Source organism: Pinus tabuliformis, chromosome X (assembly GCF_031772625.1).
Source record: "Pinus tabuliformis cultivar Carrire ecotype Pingquan chromosome X, CPIR1, whole genome shotgun sequence".
Taxonomy (NCBI): Eukaryota; Viridiplantae; Streptophyta; class Pinopsida; order Pinales; family Pinaceae; genus Pinus; species Pinus tabuliformis.
This window is the reverse complement of record NC_142308.1, coordinates 923,217,195-923,233,268: the sequence shown is the minus strand read 5'-3', so window position 1 is coordinate 923,233,268 and position 16,074 is coordinate 923,217,195.

Genomic DNA, 16,074 nt, shown 5'->3' with positions numbered 1-16,074 from the left:
CATTCATTTGTCCATGGGGCACATTCGCGTATCGAAAATTACCCTTTGGTTTAAAGAACGCAGGGGCGACGTTTCAGAGGGCAATGAATTATGCCTTCCATGACATCAAAAACATTGTTCAACCATACCTCGACGACCTTCCGGCTCATTCGCGAAAGCGGACTGATCATCTGCAGCATTTAAGAGCGATATTTCTACGTTGCCAACACTACAAGATACGACTCAATCCGCACAAATGTGTATTTTGCGTCAGTTCTGGTCATTTACTTGGCTTTGTAGTCTCCAAGGATGGGATTCGTCTCGACCTGTGCAAGGTCCAGGCAATCATAAATTTGCCTCCACCTTCAAATTTGCTTCAGATTCAGAAACTCCAAGGGAAAGCAAACTTTCTGAGGAGGTTCATTCCAAATTACGCCGAACTTGCTAAAGGTTATACACGTCTTTTGAAAAAGGAGGTACCCTTTGTCTGGGATCAGGTCGCGCAAGCTTCCTTTGATGCTTTAAAAGATTCCCTAATGAAAGCATCTTTAATGTACACCCCCGATTATCAAAGAGATTTTAACCTATATCTGGCTGCAGCAGATACAACCATCGCAATGGTTTTAGTTCAAGAAGTCGATGGAATTTAACATCCTATATATTATTTAAGTAAGAACTTAAATGATACAGAAAGCAAATATTCTTATGTTGAAAAACTAGCGCTTGCAGTTGTTCAAGTGATACAAAGATTTCGACACTATGTCCTCTTTCGGAAAACTACCATTCTGTCAGATTGCAACCCCATGACTTATATATTGTCGCGACAGTTGCTGGGGGGAAATATTCAAAATGGATAGCAATCCTCCAAGAGTTTGATCTAGAATTTGTAAAATCCAAGTCAAAGAAAGCTCTAGTTTTTGCAGAACTATTATGCGATCTCCCATCGTCGTCCAACGATGAAACATCTGAAGAATCAATCGTGGATGAGAATTTGTTTCTGATATCAACAAGCAATGAGTGGTATGGAGATATAATAATTTATCTCCAAACCCATAAACTTAGGCCAAACACCTCACACTCTGAACAAAAACATATTCGATACCAAGCAAAAGACTACATGATCGTCAGTGATACACTTTACCGTCGTGGTATCGATACAGTTCTGAGAAGGTGCCTCACCCATGAGGAGGCCGAAAAAGCCCTGAATGAGTGTCATTCAGGCGCCTGTGGGGGGCATCAATCTGGATATGCTACAGCACAAAAAATCTTACGAGCAGGATACTTCTGGCCAACAATGTTCAAAGATTGCATAACCGCAGTCAGAAGTTGCCATGCTTGTCAAATTTTTGATAGCAAAACCAGAAGACCACCCGCACCTCTACAACCAATTGTAGTTGTTGGACCATTCACCAAATGGGGCATCGATTTCATGACATGTAACCCCACCTCGACCGGGGGGCATGGGTATATCATAGTCGCAGTTGACTATTTTACCAAATGGGCCGAGGCGATGCCTACATTAGATAATACTGGTGAAACAACTGCCCTTTCCTTTTTCAATCATGTAGTCACCAGATTCGGCGTACCGCAGGCTATAGTCACAGATCATGGATCACATTTTCGCAATCACATGATGGTCGAATTAGATGCCAAACTAGGGTTGTCTCATGACAGCTCTACTCCGTACTATCCGCAAGCCAACGGACAAGTTGAAGCGATCAACAAGGTCCTGAAGCGCATGTTGCAAAGGATGATCGGAGTTCACAAAAGAAGGTGGCACCTAATCCTGTACTCAGCCTTGTGGGCTTACTGAACATCGGTAAGGAATGCAACCGGGTTCACACCCTCCCAACTGGTATATGGCCTGGAAGCAGTCTTACCAGTCCAGTGTGAAATCTCGTCTCTCAAACTCGCAATTGATCTCCTCCCCGGAACTTCAGAAGAAGAGGCTTGTTTCTTGGAACTAATCCAATTAGATGAAACTCGTCGTGACGCCGCTTTGGCTAACGAAGCCCATAAGAAATGAGTCAAGGCACAGTTCGACAAAAATGTCAAACCCTGTGTCTTCTCAGAAGGTGACTTGGTCTTGCTTTACGACCAAGAATCCGATAAGTTGGGAGCAGGTAAATTTAAGTCTTTATGGATGGGCCCCTATATTGTTAAAAGAGTGTTAGCAAAAGGAGCCTACGAGTTAATGGATTATGACGGAATTCCACTGGCGCAACCTCGTAATGGGTTGTACCTCAAGCGTTACTATGCATAAATAGTAACCAATATGCTTTTGTTATATTTTGTTTTCGCTAAAGTGTTTGTTTTGGTCGAGTAATCCACCTTTTTACATTTATTGCAGATGTCAAACCTTTTGGAGCCATGTGTTGGATATGTCGATGGAGCGAGTCGTAGTTCGCGGAACCTGTCCTCCGCAGCCTGGGCCATTTTTGATCCAAGCGGCGAGTTAGTAAGTTTCAGAGGTGTATGTATTGGTCAATCAACGAATAACATCGCTGAGTATAGCGCATTGATAGAACTTCTCTCTGATGCCATCACCCATGGTATACGCCGACTAATTGTCAGGCTAGACTCACAACTCGTAATACTACAACTCAATGGTATATATTCCGTCCGAAACCCAACTATTTATCGCATGTTCCTAAGAGTTAAGATTTTGGAAAGACAATTTGATCTTATTCAATACCAACATATTTCCAGAAACATAAACACATTAACCGACTCATTAGCAAACTATGTGTTAGATAGACATTTGCAACATTTATAAAAAGAAACACATCATCAATGTTTTACATGTGGATCATATAGCTCAACCAAAATAAAACCCTGAAAATCAAAAATATATATAGCTGTTTATGGTTTACATATAATGTTCTGTAACCAAGACAAAATCGGTCACATGACCCAAAAACTCAAAATGCTAGGCGGCACCCTAGTCTAATGATGCTCATGATAGCAAGTCATAGCCTGTGCGATCATGCGTAAGAGACGAGTCCATCGTCTAGGCACACCAGTAGTATGTCGCTGTAACTGCAAAGGTAGCTCGTCGATCCTCACATCTGGAATACCGAGAGTAAGGCTCTCTACCTGCTCCTACACAGCTGTGAGAGTCTCGGCCACATCGAGGTCACGAAGAATAACTCTCTCGGCGGCCTCTCCTGTCGGGGCAATAGCTGGTACTCTCAGGCGAACTACTGGACGAACAGGACCAACATCTGCATGTACACATGAGTTTGATTAAAGTCTTGATAGAATAAAGCACAAGGACATTATAAACAAAAACAGTAAACAACGATATGGTCAAAGATTTTACCAATAGCACCCCACTACTCACCATCCGGCAGTACTAAATCTGGATCACCTCGAAAGTCCATGCCAGCATATGGATACTCAGCATAAACCATCTCCTGACAATCAAACCACCTGAAGAAGGTATCAGAAAACGAAATCTGAGACTGGCCAACATGCCTAGACATATGGTCAACCCATCTCTGCATACGTGGTTCAGTAGGAGAAGGTAAGCCGACTGCAATGTACTGCGGCTGCATCAGTGGTATCTTCTCCAAGGAAAAGGGGGTCAAAATAGAACCGAACCCAAAGTTCTTCAACCTCCCGTTCTTTATCTTCGTCAACTGATCTTTCATCACAAGAAGTACTGCGTCACACCAGTTGAATACCTTCGGTTGGAGGCATTCCAAGGCATGCTGCATATAGGATCTGTTGGCTACATGAAGAGACGCACTGCCGGCCATCCTACTAAAAGTAAACAGGATAGTCCTAAGGGACCTGTCGGTGACATCGCGGATGATGATCTTGCCTTCTTTACTCGGCTAGTATCCTTCCCTGCAATACTAGCGGACATAATCTCTCACAGAGTCACCTCCTCGGGCCGAACCTGACAAAGAGATGGGGGCACCCCGCCTCGACAAGCCAGTCAAGAAGTAGATGTCTACTGCAGTCAAGGGGATAGATTTGCCCCTAATATGGAAAACTTGATTGATAGGATCCCAAGCATCGAGCAAATACTGCAGTAAATTAATCTGCTATCTCATGCTAGAGATGCGGAAGAACTTCAGCAAGCCACAATTCCGTAGCGCGTTCACTGTAACTGGATCATGTAGGGCAATCATGTCCTCTTCTTCATGTTCTCGTTCTCACCGTGTAAGGGTCATCTTGCTCCGAGATCCCTGGAAAAACAAACAAGAGAGGAGTTAGATCCTGATTTTGATGAGAAACAGGCAAAAATTCCATCAAAAACTGTGCAACAAATTCCCTTTCTGCGCCCAACACACCTACAGCAGTGTTCTAGCTGCGTTGAATGTCAAATTGCCTTCATACAGGCCAAAATTCAGCGTAGGTTTTGATGTACTAAGGGTGCGTTGATGGCAGAACGAATCCCTCAAACCCGAGGGGCTCAGAAAAGCAGGGAATGAAGCACAGAATGCAAAAAGGAAACCATGAAATGAAAGAGCTCGGGTTTAGCTCCTACCTGGTCCAGACGGCGCCGAGAATCGTCCACAGAATCTCCTGAAATCAGCTGATGAAAATCGAGGGGGAAAAGCACCTCCAAAGCTCCAACAAACCAAGTTCAAATGAAATGGTAAAATGAGAGGTAAAAAACACTTTTTGATTGCTTTTACGTAATTCAAAGTAAAATATTAGCGTTTTGATCTCGTTTTCAAGCAAATATTGTTCATTTCTGACTAGTTTGATGAAGCAGTTGAAAATACAGTACTATCTTTGATAGAACAAAGCTATTTATGGTAAAAAAATCAAAACAAGACCATCTAATCGAGCAGTTTTAGCACATAGTTCAAGCTCGTTAAAAAATAAACATAAGACATGAGCAAATGTTTCCACCTGCGTTTAAGCTCATTAAAAAATGAACTATTCCCCGGTAAATAACCACCGTTAATGAAGCATTTTAGCCATTAAAGCCTTGGTCGTGTTTGCACCGTCACCTCCACTTTTCTATTGGCCGATCATTCACCTCCATTTGATCTTTTACCCATTTTGAGGAATAGCTACGAAGAGTGATTTCACTAGCCATCCTTGTGACACTGCCGTGATTGGAAAATTCCAACCCTTACCTGGAATCAGCTACTACCCATTTTATCACTCGTTCCTCAAAAGACGAGTCTTCTTTAAGCTCTTTTCAATTGACTCGTAAAATATGAAAAGATTGTCGAGTTTTGGCCTTCCAGCTCGTTAAAGCGACCGGAAGTGCTATCCCTCCTCTAGATTTTAATCTTTTTGGACCTGAGGGATTATTGCACAAAAAGATCGAGCACTTGTCTTGTTCGGCTCGTTAAAACTATAGAAAGTTCATCCCTTCTGTATTGTTTTATACTTTTTCGGACTTAAGGGATTAGATGACGAAAAAGGAATTTTGGAGTTACCTTTACGTACCTTTTCAAACTCTCTAAAAATGAAAAGGACCGAGTTATCTTTGTCGTTAAACTCATTAAAAAGATTAATAGCGACAAACTTGTCTTTAGACGAGAACGAGTTTCACTATCGCTAGGCTCGTTAAAACATAGCGATGGGTTTGCCTGAAGGGAAAATTATAGAACAAGCATATGTTATCCTCCTCAAGCTTGACAAAAATAAAGAGGTACTGGTCAGCAATGACTGGGGAAAAATTGGGAAGAAACTCAAAGAATCTTTATTGGTAGCAAGTCGCTCTTGAACATGACACTTCCACTCCATACCTGAGTCGGGTTGGGTTGTTTCATGGTCACGCCATACCATCCACATTTGGGGTAAATGCTACCAATTCATTACATAAGTGTCGCCGACATGTTCAAGATAAGTCATCCAGAGAAGTCATCCGTGTCCCATCCACTACCATACATTATACTTCATTCTTTCATGACCGCCATCCTGAACCATATATCATCAGATCGTTTTCACCTCCATCAAAATCATTTGCTCCGTTCCATGTCATTGATGTGGGATTCATTAAGGCCCTCCTTTGACGGATCGCTTCTTGTCGAAACCAGCTCATTATCCAAGAAGTTGATCTAGGAACACCCCATTCAGTACTTTGAAGCTTGCATGCCTCAATGGCAAGTTTCTCACTTCCGGCGACAGGTATACATCAATGACCTTCGACCGAAAGATTTTGCGTGGTGTTCGACGCCAAGTCCTTTATTCATACCACGTGAATTGTACTACAGTACCTTGAGGGTCATCATCATTATCGGTGATTCCTCTCGCGCTTGTTAATAGTTTACATCATTGACTGGTAATCAAGCGATGTCTTTCCATGTTCGACTTCAAAACATTTCTCACATGGATCGACTTGTACTTCGAGTGAAGATCGGACGAGATTGAAGACCCCAGATCTAGTTTCATCCATCCGGTCTGCGATATATATTCAGGAGAATGAAGACATTGAAATGTATAGCATTGCAGCACAGATAATCATCCTACCAAAAGGATGATGGCTCTATCAGAATCATCAGTCTACCATCAGACGATTGTCTGTCCTATGTACATGAAAATGAATTTATAAAGCTGAGCATGGGAATGCCCGCCTCAGCTAGATCATGAAAACAGTATGAAGATAATGTATTGTATTGTATCTTATTACAGGTCTCCTCCCAGCATTGAAAGAACTTCGGATCCTCCTAATAAAGCATTTCACCCGATAAACGACCTCATACTTTAGGGGGCAACTGTTATAGACATGTTTGTGCCTTACAGCTCTAAGCATGAAATGTCCATAAACCAAGGGATCCTAAGTCCCTAACAGTGTTGTTCCGACCCCTAGAGGAACAAGGTCAACAAATTACAGCTTCTCCCAGAAGTTCTCCACCAGAAACTGCTCAGAATCAGTCAAATCAGGATCATTTCAGCTGCTCCACTAGCTAGCTGCGCTGCATAGCACCCAAGTACACTAGCTAGGTGTGTTGCAACGCACCTAAATGCACTACCAGGGTGCGTTGAGCGGGAAATGACAAATGGCAGTGTCATTCCGCGAGGTGGACAGACAATGGAAGCTTCCAAAATCTTCCCCAATGACACTTGCCTCACTGAGTTCGACCAAGGATGAGTAAGAGGCTCTCAGTCTCCAAGTGGAACCAAGAACTGATAGAGAGAAGCCACTAGTCAGATCATAAGCTGACTCATCCTCTTTGCATACATCTGTATATGGATACCTGATCCCAGAGATCCGGAGGCTGGGATTTTGTACATTGCAGAGAATTGCTGTTGGTTTTGGGATAGATATCAGAGTATTGGGTGATTTATGCTTTGTTGGAGGTGAAGAGGGGATTCCTTTGCTGGGGGGTTGATGCTGGATCAAGAATCATCGGTTGTAACTCCTCCTAGACCTTCTTGTTATATCAATAAAACTATTTGAGTTTCCCCTACATGCTTGTGTATCAATGATGTTTGTTATATCTGCATGTTTAGCTTAAATCTGATCATAAGCTATTTATGAATATAAATCCATGTCTTTGTGTAGTTTTCTTCTTCTGTGATCTTGCAGGAACTTGGTGAAGCTGGGCAAGTAAGGGAGCAGGTAGCTGGAAGCTGTCAAAGAGGAGAGAGACTGGATCAAAGGACTAGCGCAAGACACAGGTTGGTTCATCCTATTCCTCTTCATTTATAGTTCATAAATAAGAATACAAAAGTAGTTTTCTTTGTTTGTTTCTAAGGTACTGTCACGCCTTAATGGGATAGGGGCATTTTGAGTAGACACTTTTCCCGTTAACACTTCCTCCAAAGCTAGAGTGCTCCAAGAATTCTCTCAGTGTGCAAATGTATGAGAGAGTATAGAGAATAGAGAGAGCTCCAAGCTAAAACTGACAAAAGTTTGTGAACTGATCCTTAGAAGCCTTTTTATGAATGAGGCCTCTATTTTCTTCATTTTCCATTATTTTTCCTTCATTTTACTCCTCACATGAAACTTGTGACCATTCACCTTCGTTTTCTCCTATTTTCCTATATTTTCATAACTAAAATTCCAATTAATGCCTCTTTCCTTTCCAGAGCCTTTGTCGTTGCCTTTGCCAATTTCTCCTTAGCCATAATAAACCAAATGAACACCCATTATGATGTTTTTCCCAACATTCAGCTTGGAATACGTGTCCCATGACCTTGGTCTTATTTTTCCTTTATTAAATCTATTACATGGATTTTTAAACCGGGTTTGTTACATTCTACTTCTTCTTATGCTTATACCTTTGTTTTGCGTCTATTTCTTCCTTCTTCTTTTTTCTTTCTCCACTATCACTACCTCTTTTGACTTTGGTTGGATCTTTGCCACTATAGAATTTTATGGTTTTCCTCCAATAAGAATTTCTGAAGTAGAGGAAAGAATAATATAGTTAAAAAATTATCTCCTGTAAATTTTACCATTTATCACACTAAAAAGAATAATCAGATGACCCAACCACTGCATTGTTTGAATTCAAATTGTATAATGTAGAAAATTTTCTCTTTGAAAATTGATATATTTTGAACTATTTTGTCAAATGTAAGTGGAAATAAATTTTAACTTACATTTCTCTTGAATATTTTGTTCTTTTCAAGTCATTCAAGGCTTTAGTGGTTGTTCTAGGAAAAATTTGTCATTGTGTAGCAGTTAGTTTGCATGCCAAGATGTGCTCTGTCCACCATTTTATTTTTATTTTTATTATTTTTCTCTTTTTTATTTTTAAAATTTTTCTCTTATTTTCATATCAATAATATTGCATGAAAAACAAACCTCGAGTGGGTTGACTTAACTAAGTTGGCCCCCACCTACTTATTTGCACTTCATGATAACATACCACTTTCTTGAGTATTTTTTCACTTTTTCCTCATTTATCTCCCATACATGTGGGTGTCCTTTGGAGAAAAGGTAAGGTACTTCTAGTTAAAGCTAAGGCTTCTTGCTAATATATTTGGCTATAGAAGATATTTCCTCCTAACAATTTTAGTGTTTTCTCAAGCTAGAATAGGTTCAAAGGGTGAGGTTAAAGAGGTGCATACCTCTGCCTTAACATGAGTGCTTTTTTTTGTGTAGGATGTTGTTGTATATATGGAGGTTGAATTTTATGATTCTAAAGCTACATGTGATAATATGTTAGAGTTATTAATGTTGATAGCCTTATTTTCTGAGGAATTCTCAGTTTTTTATTCCTATTTTCTATTGCTTTACATCTATGGTCCATGTGGATGAAATACAACTGCTGAGATGCTCCTGCTATGAGTGATTTGAGGTAATGCAATCTTTAATTTTTGGAACTTCATCATTTTTATTTCCGTTGAAGGTATCCTTCTAGTATTCTCTATTGATTCAAATATCTCTAATCTAGGTTATTAGGGTGTTGATATTGTAGCTTCCCCAGTGCTACTAATCCTTGTTGATTGAGGATCATATAGCAGCATACAAGAGTCCTGTAATTACTTTGGTCTGCCTTTTGAGATTATGAAGTATGGTGATCTTTAAAGTTCCCAAACGTTAGCTTCATATTTGATCATGTAGGGTTTATGCATGCTACTATAGGACCGTTCATCTTCCTGTAGCAGCCACATAGGCCCCTTAGGTTCATAATTTTCTTTCATCATGGCCTTCAAAGGCTTTGATAATTCACGGGAAAATATCTAGTGGTAGCTAGAGAGCCTTTTAGTGATGGTAATGGGTAAAAAAAGAGATGGATTGTTGGATTTTGTGGATTTTAAGTGGGACAATCAAGAAAAAAAGGAAGATTGATGTAGTGGATGGATGTCAATGGCTTCTATAGACTCCATTTTCCCTGAGATGAAAAAATTCAAATATGCCTCCCTCTGCTATGCTCGGCAACTTCCTATAGCAATGTAAGGAATTTGCTATAGCAACTTGTAACCTTCCTATTGCATAATTGTTTTGCCAATATCTATCCAAAGTTATATTATATTCACCTAAGAAAAATTTAGAATGTTACTATCATCCTTATGCATCTTCCCATGAAAAATCTCAGCCAACAGATGCACAAATATTGAGAAAAATGAGAAATAATTGTAGGAGATGGTAGTAAATTTCTTGGGAGTATACAATAAAAGTTACTAATTTTTTTTATCATTTTACCATCATCCTTATGCATATCCCCATAATAAATATTGGCCAATGGATGCACGGTTTTCGAGATATGTTCAAGACAATTTATGCCATGTGTTTTTTTGCAATTTTGGAATATCCGATAGTAGCACAAAACTTTCCTATAGCAACTCAAGAAAATGATGAAAAATGAATGGGAAAGTATTAGGAATCATGGGTGAAGCTTAGAAATAGCTTAGAGTGTAGGTTTTAACCCTGTACAGAAATTACCTGCATACGAATTCTAACAACATAGAAAATAAACAATGCGAGAGCATAACACATAAAACACATATACATAGAGATTTTCCCCTAGATTCCAAAACCGGGACTACCAACTTGACTTTTCATTATGTTCCTTTCAATTTTACAATACATATTTATACATGCCGAAGCATCCAATACCATGGACTGAAAACCGTCGTGTCCAAAACCATGGACCGAAAACCATCGTGTCCAAAACCATGGACTGAAACCATTGCCTCCAAAACCATGTGTGAAAATCATGCACAAAAACATAAGTAGGTCCTCCCAACATAATATAGGGTCCAAAAAACAAAATTTTCTGGGGCGTTGCCCTGGACCCCATAGAGGGGGGTTACCCCTCAAACCCCCTGTGACCCCCCCACTACGCAACTGACACAACGAAGGGGGGGCTCTGCCCACCCTCTAACCCCCCGGTTAACTACGTGGGCTAGTCGTGGAAAGAATATAACACAACCCAACATTCTCCCACTTGTTGTTTTCTTTCCATAGGGGGCCACAAGAGAGCTTAGTCATTTATCCAACCTTGCAATGCCCATTGTTTCTCTACACCAAGAGAGCTTCTCAGAGCTCATAGATTTTGTCAATGCATCTGTAGTATTCTTCAAAGTGTCCACCTTTACTAGCAACACCATTTTTTCTTCTATCATATCCCTCACAAAATGATACTGAACATCAATGTGCTTGGTCTTTGAATGATATGCAGGGTTCTTTTCCAAGAAATTTCACTTTGGCTGTCACAGTCTATCCTTATAGCTCCCTGTACTAACCCCATACTTGAACACAATCTCTGCAACCTAACTACTTCCTTGCTTGCATGAGTGGCTGTCATGTATTATGCCTCTGTAGTTGATAGTTCCACTACAGATTTTTTCTTACTCATCCAACTGATTTCACCTCCAAATAGGTTAAAAACATACCCACTTGTAGATATTCTTTGATCCAGATCTCCAACCCAATCTGCATCAAGAAATCCACGAATATCCAACACTCTGTCCAATCCTGGTCTTCCTTGGTAGCAGAAACCATAATCACTAGTGCTACGCAAATACCTGAAAACCCACTTCACAGTTGTCCAATGCTCCTTTCCTATTTTTGACATAAACCTGCTCAATACTCCCACTGCATGTGCAACGTCTGGTCTAGTACATACCATTGCATACATCAGCCTATCGACTGCACTTGCATATGGAACATGGGACATGTCCTCTTCCTCTTCTTGTGTCTTGGAGCATTGTTCAGTAGATAACTTTACACCTATAAGAATAGGAACCTTCACTGGTTTACTATCCTGCATATTAAATCTCTGCAATATTGTATCAACATACTTCCTCTGGTTTAACTAGAGCTTCCTCTTTGCCCGATCTCTTTTAATTTCCATGCCCAAAATATAGTTTGCAGCACCAAGATCTTTCATGTCAAATTTGGAGGACAATTGGGTCTTCAAATCCTGGATAATTTATTTGTCATTTCCAACCAGCAACATATCATCCACATACACGACTAGATAAATAACACAGTCACCAACTAATTTAAAATACACAAAATGATCTGCTTTGCTTTTGGTGAAGCCAAGTCCCCATATAAATGTACAAATTTCTAATACCACATCCTTGGTGACTGTTTTAACCCATACAGAGACTTCTTTAACTTGCATACCATTTCTTTCTTACCCTTCACCGCAAAACCTTCAGGTTATTTCATGTAGATCTCCTCTTCTAGATACCCATGAAGAAATGATGTCCTCACATCCATCTATTCTACCTCAACATAAAAATCAACAACAACAGATAAAAGTAATCTAATACAAGCTACCTTCGCAATAGGAGAAAAAATATCACCAAAATCAATTCCTGGCACCTGGGAATAACCTTTTGCTACCAACCAAGCTTTGTATTTCTCCACCTTTCCTTTTGCATTTGTCTTCTTCTTGAACATCCATTTGCTTCCAATGGGTTTCCTTCCAGCCGACAACTCCACCAGATCCCAAGCCTCATTTTTGTGCAAAGATGCCATTCCATGAAATACGACCTCTTTCCATAGTTTTCCATCCTCTGAATCTACTTCTTCCTTCATAGTTCTGGGATCATCATCAGTAACAGATAAAGAAAAATTTAAACAGAAAGAAGATGGACTATACCTTTCCAGCTACCTTCTTTCTCAAATTGATCTTCTCACACCTAGAGTTTGTGGCTCTTCATCTTCTGATTCCTCCTCTGCGGTAGAGTCTGATTATTCCTCCTTAATCTCAAACTCTATCTTCTCAAGTTCCTTTGGTTGGACTTCATGTTTAATAACATCTTTCACCTCTCTGAACACCATATCTCAGTTGTACACAACCTTCCTTGTTACTGGGTTCCAAAGCTTATAACTCTTTATTGGGTTCTTTTCTCCTTTGGAACATGTACATATGCATCACATCCAAATACCCTCAGATGTAAAAGAGATGGTTTCTTACCAGTCCATAACTCTTGTGGAGTCTTATCCTCCAACGCTAATGAAGGTGATCTGTTGACCAGGCAACATGCTGTCTCCACCACCTCTGCCTAGCATTCCTGTCCTAACTCAGCACCATTGAGCATGCTTCTTGCCCTTTCCATCAATGTCTTGTTCATTCTTTCTGCAACTCCATTTTTCTCAAGTGTGTATGGAATAGTCTTCTACCATGCTATACCACACTTCTTACAAAATTCTTCAAATTCCTTACTACAAAACTCTCCACCGTTATATGTCCTCAACACCTTTATCTTTTTCTCTGTCTAGTTTTCCACCAGAGCCTTAAATTCTTTAAACCTGTCAAAGACTTCAGATTTCTTATTAAGGAAATATATCCACGTATTCCTTGAGAAGTCATATATAAATGATACATAGTACACAAACTTACTTAGTGATGGAACCTTCACAGGTCCAAACACATCACTGTGAACAAGTTCTAATATTTGTTTCGCCCTCTTACCACCAGGGGGAAACTCACCCGATTCTGCTTCCCATATACACAATTTTCATAGAAATCAAAATCCAGAGAGCTATTACTTATACCTTCTACCATACCTTTACCATGACGTATTCGAAGGCCCTTCTCTCCAATATGTCCAAGCCTTTGATGCCACAACATGGTCTTCTCTCCAAAGACCAATAGATTTTCTGTTCCATTTTCAGGAACCACAGAGTTGTTGCACCCATCAACAATAGTGCTACCTTCCATCTTGTACAGAGTTCCAATCTGAACTCCCCGCATCAGTACCAGTTCTCCCTGAACCATCTTGCAAGTATCCTTCTCGAACATTGTTTTTACACCTGCATCATCCAGCTTGCTTACAAAAATCAGATTTCTTGCCAATGCAAGAATATGCAGAACACCCAGAAGTGTTGTAACCCTTCCACCTTGCAACTTCAACTTTACTTTTCCACGACCAACCATTCTAGCTTTCTTATCATCCCCTAAGAAGACATCACCACCATCATATTTCTCATACTCGCAAAATCACTCTCTATGGGGAATGAAGTGAAAGGATGCACATGAGTCAATCAACCATGCCTCATGATCATGTGTACTTGAAGAAGTCAAGTACACATCCCCACCTTCATCTAGTGTGGTTTTTACCTCTGCAGAAGGAGCATCATCAGGAGAATCATCAAATCCATTCCCTTTATTAGGAGCTTTACATTTACAGTCCCTTTTGTATTGCCCTTCCTTTCCGCATTTCCAGCACACCACCTTTACAGGTTTTCCTAGCGATTTACATCTCCCTCTAGATTTATATCTCCCATTCGATGACTTACTTTTGTTTTTGTTCTGGGACCGTCCTCATACCGACAAGGCATCACCATTCTGGCTCTCCATATTTTTCCATCTCATATCCTTCGTCAACAAGGATGAGACTATTTCATCAAAATGCAAGGCAATTGTATTGCTACCTATTGCAATAACCAGACCATCCCATCAATCTGGTAGAGAACACAACAAAATTGTGCACTTATCTTCATCTAAAATTTTAATATCAATAGATAATAACTGACTTAGCATAGTCTTAAATGCGTTCATATGCTTAGTCACCGAGTCTCCATCTTTCATCCTTAAGTTTACAACTTTTTCCACAGGAACAGTTTATTCACCAGAGACTTAGATTGGTACAAAGTCCCTAACTTGTCCCACAAAGCCTTCACTATAGCTTCCCCTAATACATTCAGTAATATTGAATCTGAGACACACAATCATATTGTGCTCTTTGCCTTCCGATCCAACTTCTTCCATTCTTCATCAGACACTCCTATTGGTTTAGTACCCGGATCTACCGCAATCCACTGATCTTTATCCACCAATAGATCCTCCATCTTGAGTTTCCACAACTCGAAACTCTGACCATTAAATTTCTTGATCTCTATCTTTCCACTACTCGCCATCTTCTTTCACCGCCAGAATCGATCTTGCAGATCTCCCACTGAACAGGATCTACCACGGGCCCAAGAAAAACCCCTCAGCAACAAAGGCATCCCCTTGAAGCCAAAACAGCTCTGATACTAAATATAGGTTTTAACCCTGTACAAAAATTACCTGCATACGAATTCTAAAACACAGAAAATAAACAATGTGACAACATAACACATAAAACACATATACACAGAGATTTTCCCCTGGATCCCTAAACCGAGACTAACAGCTTGATTTTTCATTATGTTCATTTCAATGTTACAATACATATTTCTACATGCTGAAGCATCCAATGCCATGGACTGAAAACCATCACATCCAAAACCATGGACCGAAAACCATCGCGTCCAAAACCATGTGTGAAAATCATGCACAAAACCATAGGTAGGTCTGCCCGACCTAATATAGGGTCCAAAACACAAAATTTTACGAGGCACTACCCCGGACCCCGTAGAGGGGGATTACCTACACCCCTCAAACTCCTTGTGACCCCCCCACTACGCAATCAACACAACAAAGGGTGGGCTCCGCCCCCCTTTAACCCCCCGGTTAACTACGTGGGCTAGTCATGGAAGGAATATAACACAACTCGACATAGAGTGATGGATTAACCTAGCCTTAGACCTATTGGAGCATCTTAGCAAAGGAGGTGAAAAACTCATGTTTGACTTCTCTTAACTAGATGTCAGTTTTTTAATCAACTTATTCTTATGGTAATAACTTGTTGCTATTACTTGCATAGGTTGGAGAGAAATTGCATAAATCAAATAAATATATATAGAGAAATTAATCTTTCTTTCTTTCAATTTTTCATTTTCTCTTTTTTCTAGGCCTACTTGCTGCCTTAATGAGGTTTTCAACCAGGAATTCTACCTAGGTGCCTTGGAGGAGTTTTTCACCTAGGCTCTTATTTTATTTTCCCTTTTTCTTTCTTTTTTCCCAACCCTTTGACTGCCTCATATAGGTTTTCAATCAGTGAGCCACTCTCAAGTGCCTCAAAGGAGGTTTTTACATGATATTGTACTTTTTTCCTCTTCTTTTATCTTTTTATCTTTTCCCCTTTTTATTTCTTTTATTTCTATCCTATTCTACTTGAAAAAAAATCTCTTTCAAGTATTGGAATACTTCTAATGGATCCATCTACGTACCAAAATGGAAAATAAACTCATATTGAGTTTTGAAAGATATGCTTTAATATATACCAGGATAGATCAACCTCTTTGATTAAGATGATATAAAAAACTATTGAAGAGGAGTGTGGTGCCCCAACTTAATGATTGTCTAAAACCATTATTTAATATAGATGTGATGCCCATGGTTC